Raw genomic sequence first — 12,352 nt, forward strand, 5'->3', positions numbered from 1 at the left:
CTGCTGCTTGCTGGGAGTTGGATAGCCTTCCTTGTAGGGACTGTGGTTTTCTGGTGGAGTATTTTCAAAGCTAAATCCGTTCCAGATGTCCTAGTCAGTCTCTTATTTACACCTAATTAACCCTCCAGGCTCTAGAAGGTCCATAGGCTAATGAAAGTTGAAAGATCCTTTAGAGGTGAGATCTGCAGACCATTGGCATCTAGAGGGTTAAGCGAACCACATGTGAGGGAGAGAGAGCGAGAGAGAGATCCTGCTTGTATGATTGCAGGAAAGTCGTTCATTTTCTGCTGATCTACATGTCACGAGTTCAGTCCTCAGGCGTGCTAACAAAACCACAGAGCCCACAAAGTACAGAGCAAGCCTCCCTGTGCCCCAAATTAGAGGGAGTCTCTGTGTGTAGTAGAGAATGCAGTGGTAGCAGCAGCACCAAGAACGTCAGCATAAGAGAGGGTGCAGGGCTGGTTTGGAGTAATGGGCAGGGGTGGGGAGGGGGAGCTTCAGGGTAATGGAGAAGCCAGTACTGGGGCTGGGCACTGTGTGCAGGGACTTATGAGATCTGGTGCTGGCAGTGGCTAGCACATCCAGGAATCTCAGGGATTTGCTTAGTATTTACTGTGCAGATTCTCCTACTGAAAAATCTTCCATGCACGTCCCTGCAGGTTTCCCAGGTTGTGGATCTTCCAAGCTGCTGCTCTCCCTGTCCCAGCAATGGGTCCTGCAGGCAGACCCTTGCTGTGTCTATTGGCTGGCTGTAATTTCCACAATGAAGGATTACTGGAGGTGGGGTGTGTGTGATCAGTGGTGAAGTGTCATTGAAATTAGAGGTGTACTCTCCCCCGGACTCACTCCCTGCAATGGAAGTGATTTGGAGTGCATCTGTTCCCTCCCTGATGCAGGCATGCAGTGTAATCCCCCTGAATGGGAATTGTGTCTGCACACATTGCACATGAGAAAATGTCCTCCCATCCTTCCTGTCCTTCTGTATTTGAAGCTAGAATCCCAGCTTTGTCCCCAGGGCTGGATGGGACCAGTGCCTGCCATCTGGGACTGCAGGGTGAGCTGGACTAAGCAGATCATCTGGGGGCACTCTGCCACAAACAGCAGATCCCGGTCCAGGTGTGAATATGGCTGCGTGCATTTAATTGTGGTAATGACTATGCAGGTTAGATTTGGCCCTCAGGCCCCAGGCAGTTTGTCATTGGGCTCCATGGTTTCTCGCCACGTTGGCCAGGCCCTGGATTAAAGCTGTTGGTTTATTAACCAATGGGAGCCTTGTCTCTCTGTTTTCCCTCACGCCACCCTCCCATTCCCCCTCCATTCAATGCCTGGTTACGCATGCCCAGGCTCCTTAGTCTCTCTGCACTGGAGAAATTTAGCAGCCTTTATTTATCCCGTAAGGACAAAAGTCTTCTGTTTCCTTTCTTTGTCTCTGAGGATGGCTGGTCTGTCTAGCACCATTGGGGGTACTGCCAGCCCTCCCCAGGTTGGCTTGTCCAAAGCTTTGTTGGGTTGACTCCACGGCTGGCTCTTGTTCCACGAGATAAGGCCTGGAAAATGAAGGTTACTCAATGGCACTTGGTCAGAACACACACACTGCTCGGCGAATAGCTGACTGAGTGCTGAGGGCAGTAACCTATCTGGCAGCATGGCTGCGTCTCCCTGCTCGACAGCCTGTGCCTCTCTCTCTGGCCAGCACTGGGCCCTCCCCGCCACACTGGGCCTGGATCAGTGCTGGGGTGGAGGGTGCTGCTGCAGGTGATTGGTGCTGCCTGTAGCTACAGTATAGTGAACCCATTGAATCTGGAGGCTCCGTCTGCCCCTGGGGAGCCCTACCCTGATCTAGCCAGGCAGTGGGCTGGAGGTTCAATGGGAGGGGTAGACATCCTCACTGCTGAGACTGAAGTCGATGTCAGTGCGGCTGAGGAGTCCTGGTCTCACTGGCTGAGGTAACCAGCCTTGTATGATGCAGTTCATATGGGTCCGTTTCTGTGGTTAACTGTCCTGGGGCCTGATGCTCCCAGGCATGGCATGTTCTGTCATGCTAGCTGTGATGTGCCCTGGGAACTTCCCTTTCCCCAGCTCCTACTTCTGACAGGTACCGACTGAACGCTGCTCATAGGCTCCGTCAACGCAATCCTGACAGCATCTGTCCCCGTTCCTCTGTCAGTCTCCTGCTAGCTGATGCTATTGCAGAATCTGTGCTGGGGACAGCCTCCTCCATCAGCACCAGTAATCTGCACGGGGACAGCCTCCCCAGCACCACTGAAGCGCAATGGGCAGATGGCACCAGTCAGTCTCCCCTCTCCTGGCCCTGGTGGCCAAAGCTCTGTATCTAGCCATCCATCCCGGGCTATCTGGGCACCTCACAATCATTTGGGGCTTTCAGCGCCACAGCTCCCCTGAGGCACGAAGTGCTGTTACCCCGTTGTATAAGTGCAGAACCAAGCAGCAGGGGAGATTAAGTGACTTGCACAAGGCTATGGTTGAGCTAGGAATTGCCTCTCCTGTGACCTGTCCACTGCACCATCCTTCCTCCTATCTCACCTGTCTCTACCATATAAGGACTATTTATCATTTTCATCTGCCTTCCTTTCCCTCCCTCCCCCACCTCCTCCCAGTCCCTGCAGAGAAGGCCTGGAAGTAGCCCTAGGTGTGTTGCCGCCTTGTTCTCTGTGGCTAGGGAATCATCCCTCTGCGGTAGCCTGTGTTCTCAAGCGGGAATATCCCCCACAATGAAGCAGCAGAAATGGGCGATCATCCCCCCAACACAAGTATATAGCATGTGTTTGATCTGAACTGAATTACTGCTCTGTGCTCTCCAAGTGGGAGAGATCAAACTTCCTGGAATACTTCCCACGGCCCCTGAGGAGTACTGTGAAGCCTGATTTTTAAGCAGCCCTAGTGGCTCCACTGAATCTGAAGTGAACCCGGATGGCTGATATTTGACCTACATACAACATATAAAATTAGAACTCTCTCCCCCCTCCCCTGATGCATTCCATGTGAATCTGCAAAATAGTTTTAATTAATTTTCTTTTCAAATAAAATTAAAAATCTGTATAGCCGGTTACATTACCAATTATGCTAGTAAGACTATAGCTAATCAGGTTTCCATTAGAACCCTTTTTCACGTGCTCATAACTTTTTTTCATCACTTCTCTTTCCAGTTGAAATCTTCCATGCTTATTCTCAGCCTGAAGGTGATTTCTTTTTTTAAACATTTGAGCAAAATCAATTCACCTGCTTTTGTTATGTGATGGGGGGAAGAAATACTTTTCCCTCTCTAGCAAACCACCAGGCACCTTTTCATGCACAGGTTAGATTTCTAAATAAAAGGACTGATGATTGGACAATGAAACTTTCCAGAAGTCTTGTCCTAACTGAGGGCTATTCTCCAGACTAATTTGCATCCACAGAAACAAACACTAACCACAAATTGTTTAAATTGACTATTTTTTCACATTTATAGTATGAAAATACGATCTAAGGACTATCGGATAACAGAAATAAATGGAATGGTAGCCATTGAAACAGTCAGTATTTGTCAATGGCTACCCCACATTGGTGATCTGCCTAGGTTTCTTATTAAAGTGTCTCAGATACCACTGTGATAAATAGTGATGTTTAGTGGTGACCTCTGCAACATAGGCACTGACTCTGTGGGTGCTCTAGGGCTCAAGCACTCACTGAAAAAAAATAAGGGATGCTCAGCACCCACCAGCCAGAGCTGTTCGGCGGGGCAGCTGATCAGCGGCTTAGTGGCTGTTGGAAGGTGCTCAGGGGTGGGTGGAGAGCAGCGAGAGCGGAGCTGGGGCGGGAAGAGGCAGAACGAGTGCGGGGCCTCAGGGGAAGTGGCGGAGTGGGGGCAGGGCCTCAGGGTGGAGCAGGGGTGGAGCACCCACTGGGTAAAACAGAAGTCGATGCTTGTGCTCTCCAGTACTGTAGTTTCCTAGTTCTGCAGATGTTGTCTGTGTTGGTGTTTCAGTGCAGCATTCTGTTTGGGTCACAATCACTTTGTGGAAGAAAGGTAGCAGAGGCTCCCCTGGAATAGTACTTGGGGTATGCTACTTACCCCCAGGATCAGTATATGGCTATGGATAGAGACCTTTTTAATATTTTTAATGAAGTAAATACTACTGGGAATTGTGTGATTATGAGAGACTTTAATTTTCCTAATATAGGTTGGAGAGCAAGTGCTACTAATAATGGTAGGGCCCAAACATTCCTGGACGTGATAGCCAATGTATTTCTTCATCAAATAATCCCTAAATCAACAAAACGTGATGCCATTTTAGATTTAGTATTGGTGAGTAGTGAGAACCTCCTAGAAGAACAGATTGTGAGGACAGCTTTGGTTTGAGTGATCATGAGCTAATTCAGTTTAAACTAAATGGAAGGATAAACAACAATAGGTCTGCAACTAGCGTCCTTGATTTCAAAAGGGCAAACTTTAAAAAATGAAGGGAATTAGTTAGAGAAGCGGACTGCACTGAAGAACTCAAGGATCTGAATGTGAAGGAGGCCTGGAATTACTTTGTCAAAATTGCAGAAATTATCTGAAGCTTGCATCCCAGGCAAGGGGGAAAATTTCATAGGGAAGGATGGCAGACTAAACTAGTGAACAAGCACCACAACAGGTGATTAAGAGAAAGTAAGGAATGGAATATGGGATGGATCAGCAAGGAAAGCTACCTCTTGGAGGTCAGAAAGTGTAGAGAAAAAGTGAGGACTGTCAAAACCAAAGCAGAGTTAGACTTTGCAAAGGAAATTAAAACCAATAGTAAAAGGTACTTTCGCCAGATAAAGAAGACAAAGAAAGAAGTGGGACTGCTAAACACTGAGGATGGAATGTAATGGAGCTTAAAGATAATCTAGGCATGGCCCAACATCTAAACAAATACTTTGCCTTGGTTTTTAATAAGGGCAATGAGGAGGTGGCGGGCAATGGCAGGATGGCTAATGAGAACAAGGATATGGAAGTAGAAACTACCACATCCAAAGTGGAAGCCAAACCCAAACAGTTTAATCAGGGGTCCTGGATAATCTCCATCCAAGAATATTAAAGGAATTGGCACATGAAATTGCAAGCCCAATAGCAAGGATTTTTAATGAATCCAAAAACTTGTGGGTCATATCCTATGACTGGAGAATTGCTAATATAGTATCTATATTTAAGAAAGGGGGAAAAGCGATCTGGGAAACTGCAGGTCTGCTAGCTTGACCTCAATTCTTAGCAAAGTCTTAGAACAAATTTTGAAAGAGAGCGTGATTAAGGACATAGAGGTAAACAGTAATGGGGGGGCGGGCGGGGGACATACACAACAACATGGTTTTACAAAAGGTAGATCGTGCCAGAAACCTGATCTCTTCCTCTGAGAAGATAATCTATTTTGTAGACAAAGGAAATGCAGTAGATCTAATCTGCCTGGATCTCAGTAAAGCAATTGATACAATTTCATATGGGAAATTATTAGTTAAATGGGGATTAATATGAGACTGGAAAGGTGAGTAAGAACCTGTTTAAAGAGGCGACTACAACAGGTCATGCTGAAAGGTGAACTGTCAGGCTGTAGGGAGGTTACTTGTAGAGATCCTCAAGGATCAGTCTCAGGTCTAATCTTATTTACCATTTTTATTAATGACCTTGACACAAAAAGTGGGAGTGTGCTAATAAAATTTGTGGATGACACAAAGTTGGGAGGTATTGCCAATACGGAGGAGCACCAGACTATCACACAAGAAGATCTGGACGACCTTGAAAATGGGAGTAATAGAAATTGGATGAAATTTAATAGTGCGAAGTGCATGGGATTTAGGGACTAACAATAAGAATTTTTGCTATAAACTGGGGATGTATCAGTTGGAAGCGACAGAGGAGAAAGATCTGGGTGTATTGCTTGATCACATGATGACTGAGCTGCCAACGTGATGTGGCTGTGAAAAAGACTAATCCAATCCTAGCGTGCATCTGGCAAGGTATTTCCAGTAGAGACAGGGAAGTGTCAGTACCATTATACAAGCACTGATGAGACCTCATCCGGAATACTGTGTGCAATTCTGCTCTGCCATGTTTAAGAAAGATGAATTCAAACTGGAACAGGTGCAGAGACGGGCTACGAGGATGATCAGAGAAATGGAGAACCTACCTTACAAGAGGAGACTTAAGGAGCTTGACTTATTTAGCCGAACCAAACAAAAACTAAGGGGAGATATGATTGCTCTGCATAAATACATCAGAGGGATAAACACCAGGGAGGGAGAGGAGTTATTTAACGCTCAACGGCACTAGAACAAATGGATATAAATTGGCCATCAGTAAGTTTAGGCTTGAAATTAGACGATGGTTTCTGACCATTAAAGGAGTGACGTTCTGGAGTAGTGTCCCAAGGGAGTAATGGGGGCAAAAAAACCCTAACTGGCTTCAAGATTGAGTTTGATAAGCTTTTATGAAGGGGATGGTATGATGGGATTGCTTACAATGGCACATGGCCCATATCTTCAATGGCTGAAGATGGGGCTTTAGAGGGAGGAGCGCTCTGAGTTACTCCAGAGAATTTTTTCCCAGGTGTCTGGTTGGTGGGTCTTGCCCATATGCTCGGGGTCAAACTGATTGCCATATTTGGGGTCAGGAAGGAATTTTCCCCTGGGTCAGATTGGCAGAGACCTTGGCGGTTTTTCGCCTCCCTCTGTAGCATGTGGCACAGGTCACTTGCTGGTTTGAACTAGAGTAAATGGTGGATTCTCTGTAATTTTGAAGTCTTTTTAAATCAAGATTTGAGGACGTTAGTAACTCAGCCAGAGGTTATGGGCCTATGACAGGAGTAGGAGAGTGAGGTTCTGAGGCCTGCAATCTGTAGGAGGTCAAACTAGAGGATCAGAATGGTCACTTCTGGCCTTTGAGTCTATGAGCGGTGCACATTGTGGCACTATAAGAACGTGGTGATGTCAGAAGAGAAGTCAATGTTTTCAGTCCTCCCAGTTATTTTTCTATAACTGTCCATCGTCTGTTTTGTCTTCATGTAAACTGTCTGTTTAGTTTCATTGTTACAAATTGACACATTCTGAAGTGTGGGAGAAAGAAGGGTCTGGTAGTAAGGGCGGTAACTCAGCCAATTGCACCTACGTTATGGGGTTTTCCAGGAAATCTCTTGGCTGTCCAGCATGACAGAGTTGGTGTTGCTATGCAAACCTTTCTTTTGGCATTTCCTAGCTTTTGATTGTTTCATTTTCAAATCGTTAGAAACTCAGATGAATGTGACACTTCCTTTAATATGGATTTAAACTGGAACTGTTTGAAATGTTTTGTTTGGAATTTTTTTCAACAAAAAAAAGCATGTTAGTCAAACCTGAAATTTCAGCAGGAAATGGCCATTTTTGATTAAATATTTCAATTTTTTTCACAGAAAATAAAAAAATTTACTTTTTGGACAAACTTTCTTAGGCCAAAATTTTCAGTAAAACTAAAATGCTTGCCTACCTTGCCAAAATGTTTTGGTTGCCAAAATACAAAAAAAAAGTTTTGATTTTTAATTTTTTTGATGAAAAACCTGAAATATTTTGTAGAAAAAAATTCACAAAAAGGGAAACATTTCCTTTTTCCATCACATTTTTTTTGGCAGAAAAATAGTAATTAAAACAAAATCCTGACCGCTGTAATTTATACACAAGGAGTATAACTTTGCAGGTGGGTTGTCTAGGTAGGAAGATAGAAGGCTGGGGTCTCCTCTCCTCTGTCCATTCTGCTTGTACATGTGCAGCTACTGGTATTCTTGTGGGAGATGCTGCTTTCCTCTTCCTTGACTTAGAGTCCTTGATAAGGTGCTTAGTTAGAGAGGGCATCCAAAGCAAAGTACAGAAGGATTTCTTTCCTGCTTGCTCTTCCTTTTACTCCAGGGGTGGCCAATATGTTGTTCCTTGTATAGACACTGACTCCAGGGCTAGAGCTACAGGCGCCAACTTTCCAATGTGCTGGGGGGTGCTCACTGCTTAACCCCTGGCTCGGCTGCAGGCCCCGCCCCCACTCCACCCCTTTCCGCCCCCTCCCCTGAGCCTGCCCTGCCCTCCCTCCTTCCTCCTGCATGCCATGAAACAGCTGATCAGGAGGTGTGGGGAGGGAGGGGGAGGTGCCGATCAGCGGTGGACGGGAGGTCCTGGGAGTGGGGCAGGGGGAGCTGATGGGGGTCTGCTGATGTGTTACTGCAGGCTCTTTGGCAATGCACATTGGTAAATTCTGGCTCCTTCTCAGGCTCAGGTTGGCTTCCCCTGTTCTATTCCCTTTGATCAATATTCAATGTACTTTTTTTCCCTCCTGCATCTTATGAGGAAGGTAGGAATTCCCACAGCAGATCAAACCAGTGGCCCATACAACCCAGTATTCTGTCTCTGATGGGGACCAGTACCAGCTGCTTCAGAGAAGGTGCAAGTAATGCTGTACTGGACAATTCTGGGATGACCTGGGCTTGATAGAAATGTATTCCTAATCCCAGGCAGTTAGTGGTTGGTTTATTCTCTGAACCATGAGAGTTGACATCCATCTGAATGCCTCGCTGAGCTCATATAGCTGAATATTTTTACTATTCACAGGAATGCACAGTCCTCTTCTGCATCACATTACGTTCTTTGCCTTAGTAATATCTGATGGCATTGAGTTCAGCAAATTAATTATGCATTGTGTGAAAATATTCCCCCCCTCCCGTTTTAAACGTGTTGTCTTTTGATTTCATTAGTATGTCCCCTTTGTCTTGTATTAATAGGCATGCCCTGTGCTTCTAATTGTTTTACATGCCTCTGTCAAGGAACTTCTATTTCGTCTTCTACTGAAAAAAAGTCATAGTCTTCTTAATCACTGCCCATATCAAGTCTTTTCATGCACCTAATAACTTTCTTTGCTTTTCTGTGGATCATTTCTATTTCTGTGTCATCCTTTCAATGATGGGGTGACTAGATCTGAACATAGTATTCATGGTGAGGTGGGTGAGGCCAGTGTTTTCATTGAGCTGTCCCCAATGATGCCCAGGTCTTTTTCTTGTGTGGTTGCAGTTCATTTAAAACATATTGATGAATATGAGTATAGGAGCAGAGATTGTTCCTTCTGTTATGCATTGCCTTGCACTTGCCTTCTATTAATGTAAGTTGCTGCTGTATTTTCCAGTCATTTAGCTTCATTAGGCCTTTCTGAAGTTCCTCACAATCCTTTCTCTGATGACACAATTTTACATCACCTGGAAATTGTCACCTCCTTTCTCATCCCTTTTTCCAGATCACCAATAAATATGTTAAATTGAACCCATCTTAGCATCCAGTGATGCATCCGATGAAGTGAGCTGTAGCTCATGAAAGCTTATGCTCAAATAAATTGGTTAGTCTCTAAGGTGCCACAAGTACTCCTTTTCTTTTTGCAGATACAGACTAACACGGCTGCTACTCTGAAACCTGCCATCTTAGCATGGATATCTTTAATACCCTTGCATACTAAACACTGACCCATTTCACTTAATATCTGTTTTCTCTCTCTTAACTAGGGCTGATCAAAAATTTCACATCAAACTGTTTTTGACAGACAACTGGGTTTGACAAAACTATTTTTTTTTTAGAAAAGTGTCTGCTTTCCCTAGAAAACTTCAGTTATTTTGCTGAGAAATTGAATGCCTGAAACCAAAATATTTTGCGTAAAAAAACGAGAGATTTTGATTTCCAAATATTGCCCTGGTGCCTCATGGGAGTTGTAGTTTGGTGCCTCGAATCCCTATTCTCTTCTACAGGTCAGGCTCACCAGCTGGATTACGACTCCAGTGATGCACTATGGCCAGGGACTCCCATGATGCACCATTTCCTCTCTTCAGAAGGTGAGACTATAATCTTACTTTATCCCTCATGATGCGCCAGAGAGTCAAGCCTATGGAAAAATGAAAGCATGAGGCACCATGGCAGCATTTTGAAATCAAAAGAGGTGACATTTTGACCACATTTTTTGGCATTTGAATTTCACCCAAAAATTCCAAAATTTCTGCAGAAAACCTCCCAATTTTTTGACCAGCTCTACTCTTAACGCATTTCCAGTCCATGGCAGCACATTGTCACTCTTGTCATGCCTACTTAGTTTCTTTAACAGTCTCTCACGGAGAACGTTATCAATGGCTTTTTGAACATTCAGTTACGTTCTTCTACCTGTTTCAGAGGAACAGCCGTGTTAGTCTGTATTCGCAAAAAGAAAAGGAGTACTTGTGGCACCTTAGAGACTAACCAATTTATTTGAGCATGAGCTTTCGTGAGCTACAGCTCACTTCATCAGATGTTCTGGTTTCTACCTGTTCTCCTTTATCCATTAGTTTGTTGACTCCCTCAGAATTCTGGTATGTTGGAGAGGTCAGATTCTCCTTTAGAGAAGCTGTGCTGACCTTTCCCAACCAGATGCTGCTCAGCTAGGGTTTTTAGAACTGTCTTTGATCCTTTTGGAGATGTTGTGTCCCTTGTCAGGACATGCATCACTAGCTCCACTAGGTTATCTACAGCAGTGCTTCTCAAGCTCTCTGATGGGGGGACCGGCAATTTTTTTTTTCCAATGTGTGCGCAGACCAGCAGCCGATGGCTCGTGGACTGGTACCAGTCCGCGGACCGCCACTTTGAGTAGCACTGGTCTACAGGGGGGGAGGAAGAAATCAGTAGCACTAAGTGTGAGCACTTTTCCTGAACTTTTATAAACTTGACTCAGGAACCTCCTCTGACTTTTCAGCAGAGACTGAAGAAGTTCAGACTTAAGCTGCTGTCCCAATAAGCAGCTGTGTGGCTGTTCTTTTTTTAGACCATATAAACAGCTGTGCTCCTGTTTCGGAGGCTTCCTTTTGAGGCTGAATAGTTCTTCCTTTGTGAAAATGGAAAAGTGCGTATCACAGCCTGGAATTTCTGAACCTGCCACCTGGTATTTAATACAATACACAATGGAAGTGTTGCCTGTCTGACAGCTGTGCTGATTTGCTTGATACAGAGGAGTTTTCACACTGCTCATGCATCTGCACCATCAGGAGATTGTTCTGTACCTGTTTTCTTTTTAATGCCATGGGCTGGCCCTTTTCGAAGGCAGCTCCATCTCTGTGCTGTCCAGGGCAGGAGGCATAATCTGCCACTGAAGCAGCAAGTAGCATCAATGATGTAAACACCGAGCATAATAAAACAATTGATTAGTCACTGTTATTCTTAGTTTAGCCTGCGGTGTGATGCCTAGGGATTTACGTGTAATTCCGTGCATCAGTTTGAGAATAAATACATTTAAAACTAGCCATCTTTCCTACATTCTGTTTTAGATGCTTTGAAATATATCCATTTCCAACTTTACTATTTCATATTGGTGCTTATGATTTAAACAACACTGTCAGTTCTCATTGGGCTAGAGGGAGGGACTTGTCCCCTTCAAGGCATCCGAGTTTGACCAAAGCTGCCCTCTTGCCCTGTCTATGGCAGATGCTTTTGCCCTCTCTTAGAAGGTGCAGAGACTTCCCTCTCCCTTCTCTTGCTGTTAACCACAGTCTGTATTTAGTCTGGGGGTGGATGATGTCACTTTCTAAATAAATAAACAGGCCATGAGCTGTGACAAGCAATGCTAAAAGTTTGGCAAGGTTTGTGGAGATAATATAGTGAACAGCATGATGGTTAGCTTGGAGTTCTGCTGGGAGCTCTCGCCAAGGGAAATGCAATGGGGTCCCTACACTTCCAGTTTTTCAAGGACTTTGGAATAGGTTCCACATCAAAGTCTATTGGCTGAAAGGCAGAGACGAGTAAATGAGGATAAAATAGCTCCTTGGATAGAAAAGTGGCTCATGAGAGAGAGTGGCTGGTCACAGTAAGTGTACTGAAAAAAGAAAAGGAGTACTTGTGGCACCTTAGAGACTAACCAATTTATCTGAGCATGAGCTTTCGTGAGCTACAGCTCACTTCATCGGATGCATCGGTGCATCCGATGAAGTGAGCTGTAGCTCACGAAAGCTCATGCTCAAATAAATTGGTTAGTCTCTAAGGTGCCACAAGTACTCCTTTTCTTTTGCGAATACAGACTAACACGGCTGCTACTCTGAAACCTGTCAGTAAGTGTACTGAGGCTCTCATAGAATTGTAACTATGAGAGATGGAAAGACCTGTGGTAGTGGTTTGCTGGGTGGGTGAGAATAGGAAAGTGGATGATGCCAGAACTTGTTGCTTGTAGCAGAACTGGAGGGACAACAGATAGGGTCATTGCAACCAGATTGAGTAGTGAGTGAGTGTAAATGGAGAGCATGTGCTTCATGTGATAGGCATGCAGCATGCTGGCCTGGAAGGGGACGCGGCAGTTATACTGGGACTGACGAAATCCTTGCCTGTC

At 44.9% G+C, this 12,352-nt stretch overlaps 1 protein-coding gene across 4 annotated transcripts in view; it reads left to right on the forward strand.

Annotated features, from left to right (window-relative positions):
* The window catches only part of MID2 (midline 2), a 337,379-nt gene that overhangs the window by 63,085 nt on the left and 261,942 nt on the right, over positions 1 to 12,352 (forward strand). The gene's annotated exons all lie outside the window — the stretch shown is intronic.

Source organism: Caretta caretta, chromosome 9 (assembly GCF_965140235.1).
Source record: "Caretta caretta isolate rCarCar2 chromosome 9, rCarCar1.hap1, whole genome shotgun sequence".
In the NCBI taxonomy this organism is placed as follows: Eukaryota; Metazoa; Chordata; order Testudines; family Cheloniidae; genus Caretta; species Caretta caretta.